Below are 12,739 nucleotides of genomic sequence, written 5' to 3' on the forward strand. Positions count from 1 at the left end.
GTTACTCATTTTCCTGGTCCCTTATTTAAGTTTTCTAGATTCCTGCTATGAGTGAGACCATCTGGTATTTTTCTTTTTCTTTCTGGCTTATTTCGCTGAGCATGATCCCTTCCAGCTCCATCCATGTTGCTGCAAATTGTATGTGTTTATCTTTTTTGAATGCTGAGTAATATTCCATGGTATATATGTACCACATCTTCTTGATCCAGTCATCTGTTTTTGGGCATTTGGGTTGTTTCCAAAGCTTAGCTATTGTAAATAGAGCTGCTATAAACATAGGGGTGCAGGTGTTCCTTGGAATTGATGTTTCTGTGTCCTTTGGGTAAATACCTAGGAGTGGAATTGCTGGATCATATGGAAGCACTATGTTTAGTAGGTCCTCCAGAAATCTCCACACAGCTCTCCATAGTGGTTGGACCAGTTTGCACTCCCACCAACAGTGCGGAAGAGTTCCTTTTTCTCCACACCCTCGCCAACATTTGTTGTTGCTAGTTTTTTTAATATGTGCCATTCTCTCTGGTGTAAGATGGTATCTCATGGTAGTTTTGATTTGCATTTCCCTGATTACAAGTGATGTTGAACATTTTTTCATATGCTTGTTGGCCATTTGCATTTCCTCTTCAGAGAAGTTTCTTTTTAGCTCTTCTGCCCATTTTTTGACGGGATGATTTTCTTTGTTGTTGAGTCTCATCAGCTCTTTGCAGATTTTTGTGATCAGTCCTTTATCATTAGTGTTGTGTGCAAAAATGTTCTCCCAGTTGGTGGGGTTTCTCTTTGTTTTTGTTATTGTCTCTTTTGCTGTGCAGAAGCTCTTTAATTTGATGTAGTCCCAGCTGTTTATCTTTGCCTTCACTATCACTGCTTTGGGTGATGTCTGTAAAGATGTCTTTGATGTGCAAATCACGTAGTGTTTCGTCTCTATTTCCTTCTATGTATTTTATGGTTTCAGGTCTTATGTCTAGTTCTTTAATCCATTTTGAGGTGATTTTTGTGTATCGTGTGAGGTAGTAGTCAAGCTTCATTCTTTTGCATGTAGCGACCCAGTTTTCCCAGCACCATTTATTGAACAAACTTTCTTTGCTCCAATGCATAGTCTTTGCTCCTTTGTCAAAGATTAGTTGACCATAAATCTGTGGGTTTATTTCTGGATTTTCTATTCGATTCCATTGGTCTGTATGTCTGTTCTTGTTCCAATACCATGCAGTTTTGATGATTATGGCTTTGTAGTATAGTTTGAAGTCTGGGAGTGTGATGCCTCCATTCCCTTCTTTTTTTTTCAGGAGAGCTTTGGCTATTCGGGGTTTTTTGTGATTCCATATGAATTTCATCAATAATTGTTCTATTTCTTTGAAGAATGACATTGAAATTTTCATTGGAATAGCATTGAATCTGTATATTGCTTTTGGTAGGATGGCCATTTTCATAATGTTTATTCTTCCAATCCATGAGCAGGGGATGTTTTTCCATTTCTTTGCAGCTTTTATTTTTTTAATAGTGTGAATAACTGAGTGTCTTTCCAGTATCTGAGTGTCACCTTTGCCATAAAAAGCTTCTTGTTTTAAGCTTCCCTGAAACATCCTCATCAATCTAATAATATAGCTCTGATGCTACATTAGAACGCATCAGAGCCTATTAGAAAGACAAAACCAGTAAGTTTAACTTTTGTTTAGGGAGGCTCCTCAACTGAATATGAATTTCACCTCCAGCCCAGCCAGAACTTCATGCTTGTTCTGTTTCCTTCATAAGCTATATTCAGTGTCTAAAATGCACATTGGCAGTATTTGTCAAGGTATATAAGGAAAGCAGTGGGTAACCTTCGTGCATTTGTGAGAATTTCCTCCTACTTTTTCTTTTTCCTTCCATATCATAGTTAGTATTAGGGTCCTGTTCCTTTCTTTTCTGCCAAGAAAATAAAACAGTACTGAAAAATCCAAATTTGTCACGGTGGAGTTAAGTTGTGGGAGGACAGCAGTAGGAACATTTATGTTTTATTCCCAGATTAAAGTTGATTGGGATTGTTATGTTTTGTGTAGTTTTTTGGAGGCGTTGCCCTTCTTAGAATATCATGTGATTTAGTGGTGATAATTAGGCAGAAACTTGTCTTCCCTACAGATGCCAAGATTATAGAGGGACTTACTCTCACCAGAGACCAGATGACAGCATCCCTAGATATTTTTAGAATGGGCCTCATCATTTGGTCTCCCCATTTCATTTTCCTTGCATCAACAGCCTCATTTCAGACTGATTTATTGGATTGGGAGGGGATCTTCTCCTTATTAATGAAAGTCACTGGTGGGACCTGACAGCATTTACATGTTTATTGGTAGTTGGCCTGTTGCCTAATAACTGCAAAGTGATGGCTGTAATTCCCTTCAGCTGTATGCTTCCCCTTTTTTCCAGATGTTTTACTTAATCTCTGATGTGTTTTTAAATTTAAAAGGGCATCAGTATGTGTACATAAACCTCAGGGTTAACTTAAGCATCTTTAAACAATGTAAGAATAATGGGTGCTGCGTTGAAATCCTTAAAACTTGTATCCAGCCTAAGCATCATTCAGTTCTCAGCCCTGTAGCTGCTTGCATCATTTATCATGCCCCCTTACTTGTTCAGCTCTTGATGGAGTTAGATAAACACTCGCAAACACTGAGCCGCCAAAGAGTAGTTACAATTCTGAGGCAGATGAGTGGCTGCTTCTTTATGATTATTTTTAATCTAACATTTTCTTAGTGAATGGTGATTCTGGTGTTCCTTTTTATTTCTGTTCAAGATCATCTGGTTTCTTTATGTTCTCACAATGTTTGTCTTTCTCTCCTGTGGAGTGGGAGTTTATTAAGCTTGTCATCTGTGAGGGCTGCCTCCAGACTGGACTGGGCCTCTCTGGGCTCAGCTACTAGGCACAAAGTCCCCTTCCTGAGCAGCCTGGGTGGGGGGCATGGCATGGAGCTGGGTGGCAGAGGCTTTGGGGCATAGCCCCACACATGGCCCCAACCCCATCCTGTAGAGAGGGAAGAGTAACTGTCAGCACACAACCTCTTTAATGATGTAGTTCTCTGAAGACTCTGGGCCTGTTGCTGAGGGAATGGGTATTTGGCCTGGAGGTTGTTACTTGTTGTTGCTGTAGACTGCCCAGTGTGGGCCTCCTGTTGCTGGCTTGAGAGCTGATACCCTGGTCTGCTTAGAATGATGCCATGTTGGGGCTTGTAAGGTGCCCTCTGCCTTCTTCCCTCCTGTGCTAACATAGCCCCTGCATTAAAGCAAGTTGCCTGCTCTGCCTCTGTACTTGGGGAATGAAGTATGTCACCTTCCCAGTATGCACTGGTTTCCATGACTGAATAATTAACACCAAAGGGAACCGGGGGATGGGATCTGAATTAGGTAATACTTCACAATGTCTCCCTTGGCACTTACAGTAAGTCAGGATCGGGACTTAGAGACTGTGGTCCCCTGATGACTAATTGCATAGTGAGGTTAGATTGTGGTTTATTAAGTATTATTGTGAAGGAAAAAAACCAAATCCTGTTCCAAAGGAACCACATCTAAACTGAAGCCCTTTCCATCCACATCTTTGGCCCCAGGTTGTCACCACAATAGCACTGGCCCCAGCAGGCTAAATTCCTCTTAGAGACTGAGATCCGATATCTATTTTAGCATTTTCCCCCTCTGAGATCAACAAGCCATTATTTTATAGTCGAGGATAAAGCAAAGACGACCTCCCCAAAAGCCTGTTAGGGACACCAAATATTGAAATTGGGTTGAAAAAGGCGTCCTCTTTTCTGCTTTTATAGTCTCTGCCTCTAATAAGACAACCTGGGTTCTGTTTGGAGCTCTAGCAAGGGTAGAAAGGACCCTGGCATGTAACATCGTAAATACAAGGCCCTGCTGTCTTTCTGAATGTTGGTAGTGAAAGGTGAGATTGCCAGCTGGCCCAGCCACAGCACACTTGTGAAAACTCCAGGTGACTATATGATAATATCTCCTCTAAAAGGGGGGAGAAGCATTTGTATGTATGTGGGTGAGCTTATTGATGCATTTTTCATTACTTGTTCATCTTATCTAGTGAGTTCATGTTGCTTCACTACCACTTTTCTACCTGTTTCTTGGCTTAGAGCCACCTTTTTTTCTACCAGGACAGCCAACATTGTCTCCATAAACAAAAGATCTTATGTCTTGAGACCTGTCATGCCAGCTCCTTCAGCTACTTCTCTATGAGGGAAATATGTTTTCTTTTCCTCTAAATTTGCTGGACTCAGTGGTAGCCTGCAGTCTAGGAAGACTTGGATACGTACATTCAGGTCTTTTTTGTGTTTTGCCACTGAAGGCTGTTGGAGGCAAAAGAGTAGTAATAATGATGATCATGATCATGTTAGTGAAATATTTTCTGAGGGGGATTTTGGTGTTTATATATTTTTTTTTCTCTGCAGGTTTTTGGTATAAAAAACTAATTCCTAAGGTGGCCCACGTAGCGTTTACTTACATCTTTTATGGTGGAGGAAGGCATGATTACTCCCATCCAGCAGTGCGGACTCATTTAGCCTTTGTGGAAAGGAATCATTTCATTTCCCCGGGTATTGGGGTATCATTGGAAAGGCTGGTAACCCAGGTCAATTAGTTCGTGATGCTGGTGGGGGAGAACCAGGAAAGTCCAGCTCTGAAGCTTAGGGTGACTAACTCACGGTTTTAGCATGAAAGTTCTGTGTTCCAGGAAACCCCACAATCCAAATATCTATCAATAGAACAAAGCCCCATTTCACCTTGCACATCCCTAACTTGAAAAGAACCCATTGACATACCCCTAATTTGCTCTTCTTTGTTAACCTCCCAACGTGAATGACCCTGTTTCCTTTAGGCTTTTTACCTTTAGAGCATCTTGTAATCAAGCACAGAAATATGGTACACTGTCTCCAAGCTTTGTCCTTAGAACTCAGACATTTTAAACCAGCGTGGCAAAACAGATTTACTGTGAGTTTTCCTTGGCTGGGAGGCTGGGTGAAGAAATGAGAGACAGATGAAGCGTGAGGTGCCCACTATTGCTGTTCCAATGTCCTTAATCATCTCTGGTTTTCTTTTTTCCTCCTCTAGACCCTCAAACTGACACAAGACCTACCAAGAAAACCCTTTGCCAAATCTGCTCTCAGCAAGTGGACAGTGATACCGTTTACAGCTTAACACCTTTGTGAATCCCGCGCCATTTTCCTAACCCAGCAGAGACTGTTAATGGCCCCTTACCCTGGGTGAAGCACTTACCCTGGAACAGAACTCTATATATAAAGTATGCAAATCTTCCTTGTACAGGGTGATGAGCCACCTGCCAGCGAAGGACAGCACCCTGTCAGCACTACCCATCCTTGTTCAGAGCACACCGTGAGCCCCCCTGGTGATTCCGTGGTGTTTGAACATCATGATGGTTTATGGGATATTTTAAGTGTTGTTTTTGTGTTTTCCTTTGAACTTTCTGAGTTTTTCACATGCATTAACTTGCAGTATTTTCCTGTTAACATGTTAAACCATTCTTCCCCCTGGCAGATTTTAAAAACAGAAGGAAAACGTTGTACCAGTTACCATTCTGGCTTTGGGCGGCACAAGCATTTGAGCTTGTGGAACTCCACAAACTAACAAATTACATAAACTGGAGGGGGATTTTCTTTCATCTTTTGTTTAGTAGAAAACTATCCTTTTCTAAAAATTGAACAATGGCACAACTGTTAGCTGTGCGCGCACCAGTCCAGGGCTGACCCTGCAAAGGCAGCGTGAGTGGGGCTCAGCGTCCCGCCAGTACGCTTCAGTTCCGAGTCAGGGGGGTCTGTAGATGAGACCCCCGGCGCCTGGTTACACTGCCAGGCGCTCAGGGCCTGAGTCTTCTGTCAGCATCCTCAGTATGTTGGTTAGAAATTAGGATCTTTTTAGGAAAGACATCAGCTCAGCTGTCTACTTATTGCCAAGTGCCACTTGAGGATTTAGTTTTTAAGGAGAAAAGGAAAAAAAAAGTAGTTTTGCTTTGCAGAAGAAACAAACTTACAGGTGAGCAGTAAGCCTGCAGGGAGAAATGTGTGGAGAGTACAAGCCCGAGTCAGTGCAGTGGGAGTTCTCTAACTTCATGTTTCCCCAGATACACACCCTTGATTACTTTCCGCCTTGCTGTGTATAATCTGACCTACTAGATGTGTATGAGTGAAAGGCAATAGCATACAAACTGATTTTTTTATATAGGCTTAGATAATTGTGCAAGTGACATGATGGAAGTACAAGATAGGGCAGTTGTGACTCCCCTCCCTACTTTTCTGCTTCTATGGATTTGATTTTTTTTCCCCAAAAGTTATGGTGCTGTATAGGTGCTTTTTGTTTAACCCAGAACGTGAGATTAGTTACCCGCTTTGGTAGACAGAATAGTTGGGAACACCTTTGGTACCTATGAAACTGGTATGACGGCGCTCTGATTAGCACAGCATATGCATACTTCTCCAAAGTGATAGATGAAGATTCTTTTCTTTGCATAAAAAGCATTAGGCAAACAAATGTATAAATATATTTTATCATGTACAGTACAAAAATGGAACAGTCTGCATGGGCGTTAGGAATACAAGCTAGTATTCCAGCACAGACCTCCCTGCATGAGTTCTTGCTGATGCTTGCACCGTGCAGTGGGCACTGACTCCCTTCCACCAACACGGACGTGCCACCCAACCCCCCTGCACCCACCACCGGCCGCCAGGCGCCCCCTTGTGCACCTCTGCTTTATAATTCCTCTGGGGGTGATAATGGTGGTGATAATAGCTCCTAACATAATGAAAGTTCCATTCGGTATTGTCACACGTCTCTCCTGCCTCGCTTGGGTTCTTATGTTTGAGCGATGGCCCTGTTGATTTCACCCTGCCTTTTACTGAATCTGTAAATTGTTGTGCAATTGTGGTTATAGTAGACCTGTAGCATATCACCTTTTCTAAATGGCTACAAGTTTATAATCTTCATTTTAAAAGTATGTATAATTTTTAAAAATATGTATGCTATCCACATGGTCTGCTTGTCAGTGAGATAGACTTTTGCTTACTATATTCCTTTATAATACTGCTAGCCACTTCCTTGATTCTTTGGTAGTCTGCTGTACACAAGAACTGTCCAACATCAGTGGAAGCATGCCGCCTCTCTGGGTGCCTGAGTGATGCTGCCCTGGGTGGGGCGGCAGTGGCAGCAGCTGGAGTGGCTGCGGGTGGTGGCGGGTGGAGGGTTATCTAGTATGGGAGGATCGGAGCACTTCCAACGCCGGGCCCTGAGAATTTCTCTCCTGAGCACGTAGAAACAAGCAAACTAACAAAATAGCTATTTGCCTAGCAGTTTTTTAGACCTTGGGAGTAACTTTGGGATTAAGAAAGGTAACCCTCAAATGTGTTTTAACTTTAAAACACTGAATACTTTTCAGACATCTGGTATCTCATTTACCCCCACCCTCCTGATGTTTGCTGGATTTCAGGCAGAATGTCTTACAAAATGTCCTAGAATCAGATTATAATTTTGCACAGCTGAGGGAGGGACACAGGTTTGAGAGCAGGGCAGGCACCTTGCAGATCAGGAAAATGGTGGTGGAAGGGGGGGTACTTTGAAGTATTTGTTTTAATAACTCAAATATCATCTACATGTAGAATGTTGTGGAGAGCTGAGATCAGGGTAAAGTCCCAGGAGGGGGTGAGGCATGAACAGATCCTGGCAGTCCTGCTGTCACCCCGGCCACCCTCTGCTGGTCATCCACCTAGAAAGGCCAGGCTCTCTTAAACTAGAAACTTCTAGGGAGGTCATGTTGGGCTGAGGTGCAATCTAAGCCTTCTGGCTCTCAGATGGAGACCCTGCTTTTTAGGAACAACCAGCTGTTGATCACCACATGGAGTTCTCAGCGTCCTGGGTTTCTCATATTAGGTCTTCTGATCTGGACTGTCTCCATAAAATACTTCATAACTCTGGAGGCCTGGCAGCTGTGAGGTTCGCATCCTCACGAGAACTGTTGAGGCTACCCTCAGCCTCTAAATAAGCTGCATTAGGGAGCCTTCTACTTTTTGATGGGAATCTAGAATGAAGGGTAACTAATGCTGAAAACATGGCATGCACTCTGGGACTGTGCTGTTCTCTTTGGGGCTCCAGAACCAGATACCTTTTTAACCAAAGTTAGAAAAGAGCTTTATCACAAATCTTCATTGTCCTGGTGTGAGGACAGACTGCCAGGTTCGACGTACCCCATTAACTGTGAATGAATCTGAGGTCTGTTTCCTTTGTTGCATCCTCTGCAATATAATAATGACTGAAACACATTTTTTAAAATTTCAGAAGTTATTTCTTCTTTTATTAGAAGGATCGTGCACACATGTTGTTCAGTGTGGACTTTGTGTCTGGTGTTGAGTTTCTGCATCACGAGTGTGTCACTTCCCACCTGGCTTGCTGCTCAGGACAGGTATGCCCAGTCTCAGGGTGTCATTTCAGGCTTCCAAACTTGTTAGAGATGGTAGGGACGGACTTCACCTCTACCTAAAGAACTCCGCCTAAAGAATAAGGCCCGTTTGAATCTCATGGAAAAAGACTGTCAAGACAAAAGCAGAAAAGAGCCAGTCCTGTTTCACGCGCTGATGCTATGGGCTGGAAATGTTGCCTTTTCTCTCTGAAAGCAGAAACAAAACCCTGACAGCTCTGAACTGATTTTCTTTTCCTTGCAGTTTTTGAGGAATAACTATGATTCGGCATAATTTTTTTTTTTTTTTAATTAAGAGAAGCGTATTTTTTTGTAGAAGTGCAATCACTGGCAAAGAGGTACGAAAAAGTTGACCTCGCCCAGAGTCTGGGGACGGCAGAGCACACGAGGGAAAGGGAAGTCCCTGTGAAACCACGTCTGAAAATGAGATCTGAAGGCAGATGCCCAAGTAACTGAAAAGTGTGTTATTTTTGATTGAAATCTTTAGTAGGTAACATTTTATGCAGTTTGAATGAATGAAATATTTTCCTCTCATTTGGTTTTATTTGTATGTATTTTTCTTTAATGAGTGATTGGTTACTAGGCCTCTGCCACACTCCAGAAATATTTGTGCGGCTGCTTTAAAGAATTGTGTGAATGGTCACTTATTTCTCTAAAATTATCTCATTGCCTGGCAATCAGTCTTTTCTTGTATACTTGTCCTAGCACATTATGTACACGGGAAATGTAAACAGATGTGAAGGAGGACCAGAACAATTAGTTAATATTAAAAAAATGTATTGTGCGTTTTGGCTTCACATGTTTAACTTTTTTTAAGAAAAAAAGTTGCATGAATGGAAAAAAAAATCTGTATACAGTATCTGTAAAACTGTCTTTATCTGTTTCAATTTCTTGCTCAAACCCCATACAAACTAGAAATTAAATATGGTGCATGGCCATATGCAAACACCTAAGAGTCCAGCAGTTGATGCTTTGGTTTGCACCTCATCCTTTCTTTCAAAGCGAACACTATCATATTGCATTCCTACTGAGGATTTTGTCTAACCATTTGTTGCCATGAATTAACTCTGCCACCTTTCTTAAGAATCAAAACCAGTTTGATTTGGGAATCTTCCCCTTTCCAAATGAAATAGAGATGCAGTACTTACTTTCCTTGGTGTTTGTAGATATTGCCTTGTGTATTCCATTTAAAACCGTAATCTAGTTTGTAAAAGAAATGGTGACGCATGTAAATAAAGCATCAATGACACTCTAGCTTACTCCAAGAAGTCGTTTGTTTTTCTTCCCTTTTCCTTTAACCCCAGAAATGAAATAGCTGAATTTATCTGAAGGTCTTCCTGTGGAATTACTTCACAAAGCTGAGAGATCCTATTGTGAAATCTCCAAACTAAATGAATCTTTTTCTCTGGCCCACCTTTGACTTCTGCAGACAACCAGTTTAATAAAAGTGGATTCATGGTGTTATTCATGATGACTGATAGCCACTTTAGGCATGCACTGAGCTTACCCTGGAGGAGTTTTTAATTAAGGAGGTGGGATTTATATTCTCCCTTCACTGAGTGTCAGAGGTCTTGATCTGTCAAAGTTCTAGCCCCAAAGAGGTACTGCTCACGTGAGTCTAGTTGTCACAGGCTCGCCTGCATATCAGAAGTCAAACACGAGACTTCAGACATCCGGTGGCAATTATTTCCACTGTACGTTTAGGGCCTCAGTCATGTTAGAAGGAGCTCCACCCTATTGTAAAACTATTCCTAGTAGACATTCTAACAGACACACTGTAAAACTTACTCTACTTTTAGAAACACCCTTGGGTTGGGTTCAAAGTCCCAAGCAATGCAGTGGACTCTTATTTCAGATCAAGTAACTGAAGAGGATTTTCAAGTTTACCCTTTGGGACAAATTCTACATTGGGTGGAGAGTCACGCTGTCCTAGTTTGTCCTTGCTATTGTTTTAGTGACGCAGGTAAGCCCCCTTCCCCCCATCTTCAGATAACAAAACTTAGTGGGTGGAGAAGGCTTACCAATTTTAATTTTGTCTTCCAAAAGATTGAAGATGGCTATCTAGTACTAGCTATCACAAGATCATCAGTAGCCAGGTAAAAGGTCAACCAAAAACTAAAGTCAACTTAATGACCAGCAATTATTCACGCTATCTCAGCGGACCAGACCCTATGATGGGCACCAAGAGAACCAGCACCTGGGCCCTGCCTTCCTGTATTCTAGGAAGAGTCTCTCCACCTTGATGAATAAAGAGCTAATTCTGGCTGACTCTCCCTGCTTCAGCTTCTTGTTTAAAAGAATAATTTAGGTTACTCTCAAGCACCTCAAGACTTCGATTTTGCAAATCCTTTAGTAGAGAGGCAAACCTTTTAAGCCAGCAAATGTGACATGTATCAGCCAAGTCATCCACACCACAGCTGGAGGGAACACAAGTGTCAGAGGTGGAGGAAGATAGAATTCCTAGACACCGTGTGCCAGACACCCCTCCCGCCCCAGCGAGGGGTGCGACTTGGGAAGTAGGGAGATGGCTATGGGGGAGGGGGAGAAGTCCCTGGTACCCAGGGTGTCTCTAGGCTCAGCGCAGCAGGAAGGGGCAGGGGAGCGTATTTGAGTGTGGAGATGAAGACAGCACCGCCAGTGCACTGGTGCTGGACTCGGGCCTCCACACCTTTGGAGCTAGAGGAAGCGGGGTCCTTCCCCCTGGATTTTCCTCATTCACAAGTTCAAACAGGGAGACTATCAACAATATTTAAGACCTAAAAGAGAATTAGATTGTATGTTTGTATTCAGCCTACTGTCTATCACAGTAATTTTGCCTTTCTCTCTGAGGACCTCTCTAGAAACATGACAAACATCCTACTCCCACTCAGGAGAGAGGAAACTTGCATGGACACAGAACCTCGTCTGTGACTCCTACAGTCGTCCATCCCATCAGCACCTACTGTGTGCCTGGCACTGTGTTCTAGGCCTAAACGGGCTGAGCTTAAAAATGAAGGCCTGCTGGCAGGAGCTCTTGAGAGAATGAATCCCACGAATGCTGCTAAGGGTATGATGGAGGGTCAGAGGATAACCCAGAAGTGAACAGCTGACAGAAATGGGTCAGACTTTTATAGCTGAAGGGATCAATCTCAGGGACAAAGACAGGGCAAGAAAGGTTGGAACATATTTGGGAAACAATACATAGTGGGCTTGTTTAGGGTTTAAAGAACTCAAAAATGACAGGTGAGTCAGAAAAGTCGGATGCCAGAAAATTCCAGACTAAGGAACTTGGCCCCAGCTAGGGAGATGGGAAGACCCAGGGCAGCTGCCCTGATTAGAGGGGGCCCCTAGGAAGAGTTCTGAGGCACACTGGGGAGGTAGAACCTAGAAGGGGGATGTTGAGGAAATGAGAACGTGATTGTTCTAGAGCTATTGTCACCTGCTACCCACAGGAATGATGGCCCACCGGCATGACCAAGAAGCTGCTCCAGGTCTCAGGCCTCTCAGCCACAGGCCCCGCAAGCTGCCCAGGGATCAATAACTCGACACTCCTGTAACTTTCTAATCCGTCAAAGGTCCTGATCTAGAAGAAATCAAGAAATGTGATTAAGTCTGGGGAGCAGAGATGGGTTTCAGCTTTCAGCTCAGAGCTGTGTTAACTTCCCAGAGTGGGAATGTTTTATAAAGATGAATCCAGCTCCTAAAGAACTGTGAAGAGGCTAGTTTGTGTGTCTTCTGAGGCTGGAGACAGTAAGGAATAAGGTGGGAGAAGGGTCTTGGGAGTACAAGTAGAGATGAGATTGCCATTTATAAGGATCTAACTGACCAAGAGTATCCTTGCAAAGTTGTGTCTTCACAACATTGGATTTCCATAATTTTCTCCTCTTAACATCTTGACCATCAGAGGAAATACCTAATCGAACAAAGGAATATGCGTCTATTAAGACATTATGAAGACAATTCACATACATAACAAAATGCTCACTCTTAGAAATGTAATTGTTGTTCTTATAACCTTACATGTTATATAAGAAAAATAAAAAGCAGAAGAGAAATTATTCATGCCAGTGTAACTGTGGTTGGAGAGAAGTGGTAAAAAGGCCAAATGCAAAAATTGAAATAATTCTTGTCTCCTCGACACTTTCAGCCTCAATACTGGACTCGGGAGATCACTGTTGCCGCCATGAATAAACTTTTCTTCCTCAGTGTCTCCCTCCAAATCCAAAGTCAGAGCCACTGCTCTAGCTCTAGCTGACAGGAGCCATCAAAGACCTTGACAGATCCAGTGAGGGAGGAGAGGCCCATCCACCA

General features: G+C 42.8%; 1 protein-coding gene across 4 annotated transcripts in view; it reads left to right on the forward strand.

Annotated features, from left to right (window-relative positions):
• The window catches only part of FOXO3 (forkhead box O3), a 127,044-nt gene extending 114,801 nt beyond the window's left edge, over positions 1-12,243 (forward strand). For 3 of the 4 annotated variants that reach the window (XM_054699080.1, XM_054699081.1, XM_054699079.1), the window contains exon 3: positions 5,080-12,239. The gene's annotated coding sequence lies outside the window, so the exon portion shown is untranslated. Of the gene's footprint in view, positions 1-5,079 lie in introns of all 4 variants that reach the window. The other variant, XM_037520185.2, reaches the window with a different exon arrangement.
• Positions 12,244-12,739: the final 496 nt, after the last annotated feature.

Source organism: Talpa occidentalis, unplaced genomic scaffold, assembly GCF_014898055.3.
Source record: "Talpa occidentalis isolate TD23 unplaced genomic scaffold, MPIMG_talOcc4v2.1 talOcc4.2, whole genome shotgun sequence".
NCBI classification, from domain to species: domain Eukaryota; kingdom Metazoa; phylum Chordata; class Mammalia; order Eulipotyphla; family Talpidae; genus Talpa; species Talpa occidentalis.